This window comes from Oryzias latipes, chromosome 12 (assembly GCF_053564925.1).
Source record: "Oryzias latipes strain Hd-rR chromosome 12, Olatipes_Hd-rR_3.1".
Lineage (NCBI taxonomy): Eukaryota > Metazoa > Chordata > Actinopteri > Beloniformes > Adrianichthyidae > Oryzias > Oryzias latipes.
In genome coordinates, this window is record NC_136248.1 from 27,063,116 (window position 1) to 27,068,420 (window position 5,305).

The 5,305-nt window shown below is 37.4% G+C and overlaps 1 long non-coding RNA gene across 2 annotated transcripts; it reads right to left on the reverse strand.

Annotated features, from left to right (window-relative positions):
• Positions 1–286: 286 nt before the first annotated feature.
• LOC111948359 (uncharacterized) lies at positions 287–3,750 on the reverse strand. 2 transcript variants are annotated; one of them, XR_013659324.1, is made up of 7 exons: positions 3,574–3,750; positions 2,613–2,838; positions 2,325–2,484; positions 2,020–2,227; positions 1,766–1,922; positions 1,596–1,661; positions 287–754 (listed from the first exon to the last, which is right to left on the reverse strand). It is a non-coding gene; the product is annotated as an uncharacterized LOC111948359 (long non-coding RNA). The 2 variants fall into 2 exon arrangements; XR_013659325.1 differs by lacking the exons at positions 1,596–1,661; positions 3,574–3,750.
• Positions 3,751–5,305: the final 1,555 nt, after the last annotated feature.

Consider the following 5,305-nt stretch of genomic DNA (forward strand, 5'->3'; position numbering starts at 1 on the left):
ATTTGAGATGTATTTGAGAAAGAAAAGAGAAGTTATTTTTATAGCAGTGGTAGCCAATCCTGGTCCTCAAGGGCCACCATCCAGTAGGGTTTAGATGTTTCTTTGCTCCCCAGATGTGAATCAACAGGTGATTAACCACCTCCTGCAGAACTTGAGGAGGCAATTCAACCACTGCAGCAGATCTGTTGGAGCAGGAAAACAGCTAAAACATCCATAACAGTGACCTTCAAGGACCAGGATGGGAGACCACTGATATACAGTAACAGTAAAAACAATACTAGAAATGTAAATGCTTTACACTTTATTTGGGCAGCACCATCATCAGTACAGCATTTGAATTGTGGTAGCAGTATTAAACACTTTTTAAAATATTAAATGCATTAAGTACATGAACTGTGGCGTACTAAATGTGGCTGACATGATGGTAAAGAAAACTTCCATATTTTAAACAACAAACACACTGACATCACTGCTGAGGTACAAGGAAAAAACAAGATTATGTAACCACGTAAAAAAGTACCTGATAAAAACATTCTCTGAAACTTGCAGACTATCAAATCCATGAACCAATTTGAGAACCAAATTAAGATAAAAAATAAGAAAAAAGATGGAAGAGAAACCAGTCCGCATACTGTAGATCAAAGCAGTGGCCTTAGAACCTGCTCTGCCCTACATTTGTTGACAACGGCTTTCTTGAGCTTGGCCTCTTCAATTTGTTCCCAACCAGGTAGAGTGGCACATCTCAGGACATCAGCTGTAAGACAAGAACATTAAAATCTGGCATGAACAAATTGATAATAGACCGCACATAACAAACAAAGATAACTCTTCAAGCTAGAAGCAAACTGTAGTTTTATAAAAGCAGCTGCATAATGTTACCATAAGATTACGTTTCTGTCATCCCTAAAAGCAGCCACACGTCGCTTGAGAGGACATCTGTTTCAGTTAAAAGAATTGAAATGCAGCATTCTATGGGCATTAACTATTTAACAAATAAGGTTCAAATCTGTTTCATTTCATTTTTCATGATACAGTCCAGATCAAACATTTAAGAAATGATCAAGTCACATTTTGCATGGTTGGCTCTTAACAAGGGAAAAATAATAACCATGTCTTAATTGGGACGCTGAGGGCTGATCGTGTCAGACAGCAAACTGTGGAATAAGATATTTCAACGAATATATATTATGGTATCATTAAGAATTTTGTGGTCAATATTTTTTGGATTGTTCAGAATATTTCCATTAGTTTTTTAAATTAGAGCACTTTGGCTTAGGTCTTTGTTCTGTTTGAGACTGAAGAATTACCCCTTAGTGGTACAAAAGTAAAGATTGGAAAAAAGTCTGTTATACTTGGAAAACTTCATAAAGCCACCCTTTAAATTGTATTTTATTTCTTTTAATGTGACACAATCTTACTATTTAAATCAAATTACCCCAAAATAAGGATTTTCAAAGCTAAATTTTAGGTTAGCCAGGGCTGCTCATTCCTGGTCCTTGGGATCCATCACCCTGACTGTTTTCCAGATCCCCAAGCCCTGCTAGCTGTTGATCAGCTCAACCAGATGTCTCCACATACTGATTGAATGAACACACCTGGTCCAGGTAATCAGCTGGAAATCAGGCAGGCTGGTAGATCTCAAGGACCAGGGATGAGCAGCCCTGAGTTAGATTAATACAAGATTAATAAGAATAATTAACTGCAGGTCATGATTAACTAACCACAACCAAAAATGAATCGCATGACAGCACTCATAAATATGTACCTTTGCAGAAACTCCAGGGTTGAAGCCAGCTCAGTTGGATAATGACGGTTAAAGCAGAAGTAGCTTCTGAACATCAGGCACAGTGCTGCAATGTTGTTGTGTACGATGGAGCGGTCCCAACTGAGCATGAACCTCCTTGGGGAAAAGAAAGACTGTCCTAAAGAGAGAACAATGGATGAAGTAAACATGTCACTCATGTACAGTGTACAAAGACAAAACCTTTAGAATAATTTAACACTGGAAACTTTACTTACCACATACAATAACAGTTGGAGTCAACGGCACCTGCTGCAGCTGGACCTCGTCTGCATCTTCTACAAGAACATGGCATCCTCCTCAAAGTAGCAGAGCAGAAGAAAGAGCGTCTCTTTAACATCTCATCTCTTCTGAGCAGCCACTCTGCTCTCCCCGCATCATCTGCAGCCTTTTAGAGTTTGGAAAAACGTCTTGCTTTCATCATTTCTGCAACAAGAGTGCAAACCATTTCTTTCCTTAGTCTTGGGTCAGGTCTCTTTCCAAAGACTCTCCAAAGACTGCACAAATTCCTCAGAAAACTTACTCCATGGAATTTCAAAGCTGTCCTCCCAGTCAATGTATGTACAGTCCTCGGCTTCTGGAAGATGTGGATGACGAACTCCTCTGTGACTATAACAAAAGTGATGATGATAGTGTTGGTGAGGTCTCAACAGATGACGATGTGCTGTTCTCTGGCGTTTGGTCTGCAACAAAAAACAAACAAACAGTATAAGTGTATTAAGTTTACACTGTACTGTCAGTGTGTTACCCATTCATATTCATATCCACTTCTGTGCATTACAAAAACTCATTTGTAATGTTTGAGACTCACATTTCAATTTCCAAAGAGCAAGACGTTTCAGGGCTTGAACAGGTCTCAAAGCTGGCAGCAAGTCAGCCTCTTCTATGAATCGTAGATCCTCATACAACTCCATTTATTCCAATGGACTGCAAGTGTTCTTCCAGGATGTCTTTTGTGGCTCTGGTAGGACCTCCATAATGGCAGTGTGGAGGAACATGGGTTCTGATACACTCATTTTCACGTGTATTTAGATCACCTTGAATCAGAGAGGGGAAAAAAACATCATGTACACACATTTTATACAGCACAAAGTAAGATCTGGAAAGGTTTTTAAATATGATTTATGATTCACTAAAGTCCTCGTACATATCAGTGTTGACATTTGTTGGCTTAGCTACATCTGTGCTCTCTAAACATCTCCACCACTGACAGAGGGCTGAGAACATGTTTCCCTAATATGCATACTTACATTTTCAGATTATGCTTTCTAGACATGTGAGCAGTTAATGATGACTTTACTTTAAACACATGTCCATAACCAGTTTCAAAAGATGGCATGCCAGGCCAAACGTCTGCAAGATGATCTTTTAAACAAGATAAAAGCTTTTTACAGCGTAAAAATTGAACATACAGTGAAACTGCACATTTTGAAGTTTGGAATAATGGACTGTGGTGTCGTCACACTGTGAATGGGATGAACCCTGCAGACCCTTAACTGAAGAGCAAAATGTCTTCCAACAGTTACTTAGCACTCACGCGTTTGGAAAAATATCGAGGCTCATTCTGTAAACTCTGCACTGCAAATAACTCTCCAATGTCTCTATTTTTTATTACAAAAAGCACAAGTAAACCTTTGTAAAAAGTAATAATTACTTATACAGCCAAAGCCACCGCGAGTAGCCCAGACGTCTGCATTACTGGCGGAGCTAGCTTAAAACACCTTTAGCATTCAACTGAGTTCAGAGTTGGAGGGAAGAAATCGCAAACTTACCGTGCAAACTTCAAAGATTTTACTTGAATCTTTTCCAGACAAGCAAAAAAAATGTTGGAGATTCATCACACGGATTGTTAAAACGCAGAAAAAATACGACAAACGGTCGTCAAAAGTCTCTCGTTCTCTGCACTTCTCCCGCTTGCAGATTCCGGCCCGTTGGTGACGTCAACCACAGAGTTTTCCCTCCCACCGTGATCAGCCAATCAGAAATCTGTGTTAAGTGAGGCTGTGATACAGTTTAAAATTCAAATCGCGTTACTCCAGGCTTCTGTTCAATATGATGCAGACTAAAATCAAGAAAACAGAAAATATTTTCAGCTTGTAAGGCTGCATGAAGGGTGATTTTTAAAGACAAAGATAAATTAACTCAAACTGAACCCCATAAATCTGTACCGCCCTAAAGTTGATTTATTAATTTGATTATTTTTATTTGTGTATTTTATTTGTTTGTTTCAAATGTAAAATCTATTTTTTGTTCACTTTAAGGTGATCCAAATATGATCCCAAATGTCCTTTATTTAGTTCAGACATCAATGTGTTAAATGTTTTATACCCACCAACATATAAGGGTGCGTATATGCACTAGTGCGTGTATGCGTATGTGTGCCAGTGCATGCGTGTGTTTGTGTTTAACTAAACCTAGCATCATTAACCCAACATACATTCTTGTTCATTTATGTTTATCTTAGCAGTCAAAAAGAAAGTTTATTAAATCGACACTGCAACGTTGTCTTGAAATTTCATGTTTTTTAAAAAGTTTCAAAAATATGTCTTTTGAGGACATGACCGTCTTAATGATTTAACTTTTTTTTCTTGAAATTGTAATTAAGTTATATAAATATGTAAGCAATAAACAACTTTTTTAAGTTGAACATAAATAAAATAAAAAATATTATTTTCTAGAGATGAACTGTAATGGTGTCATCATGAGACTCATTTTAGGGCTTGTACTACTTTAATTTTTCTTTTTGCTGAGACAATAAAAAAAAGGCTAAAACAAGATCTAAATTATTGAGCAACGAGAGACAGAACCATTGATGTCTTTCACTGAGACATAACTGAGATAGGAATTTGAAGTAAGGATATCAAATTGAGACATACTTGAGCGCAACATAATATGGCTCATTTTTCTCTCAATTGAGATCTGGAGAAGAGACAGTTGTGAGAAAATTTTGAGATCTCAAACAGTGCTCACTGTGAGACTTATTTCTCAGGAGAAATGTTTGAGAAGAATGAGAAAAGCAGTTTAGTCTCAAACAGTTCTCATTTATGTCTAGGAGACGTAAATGTGACAGAAACGAGATCTCATCTTCAGTTTTGCTTTGCTATGGGTGTGCTTAAACAGAAGGAACTGAAAAAGTAAGAGTTTTGTTTTGTGTTGTACGTGTTACAACTAAACAATGTTGCGATTATTGTGGATAAAGTTTGACTCATCTGTCATCGTGAACTCTCTCTAACGGCTGATTATTGCAAATAAATGAGGCAATCACGAGAAACAATACAATTCACTAAAAAATCTTCCCATCAACCTCTCTGGCCAATTGCCTGCCTCTAGTCTGTTTGGCATACTGGACATGTGGTTTATTCACATTATCCAATTTTTATTTTGCTTCATGCACGGGTAAAAATAAACCATTCATTCTCCATCTACTGATTTTGTGCCGCATAATCAGGTTTGATTTAAGGGACTAAAACTATGGTAAGTTTAAAAATTGTAGGATTTTAAATG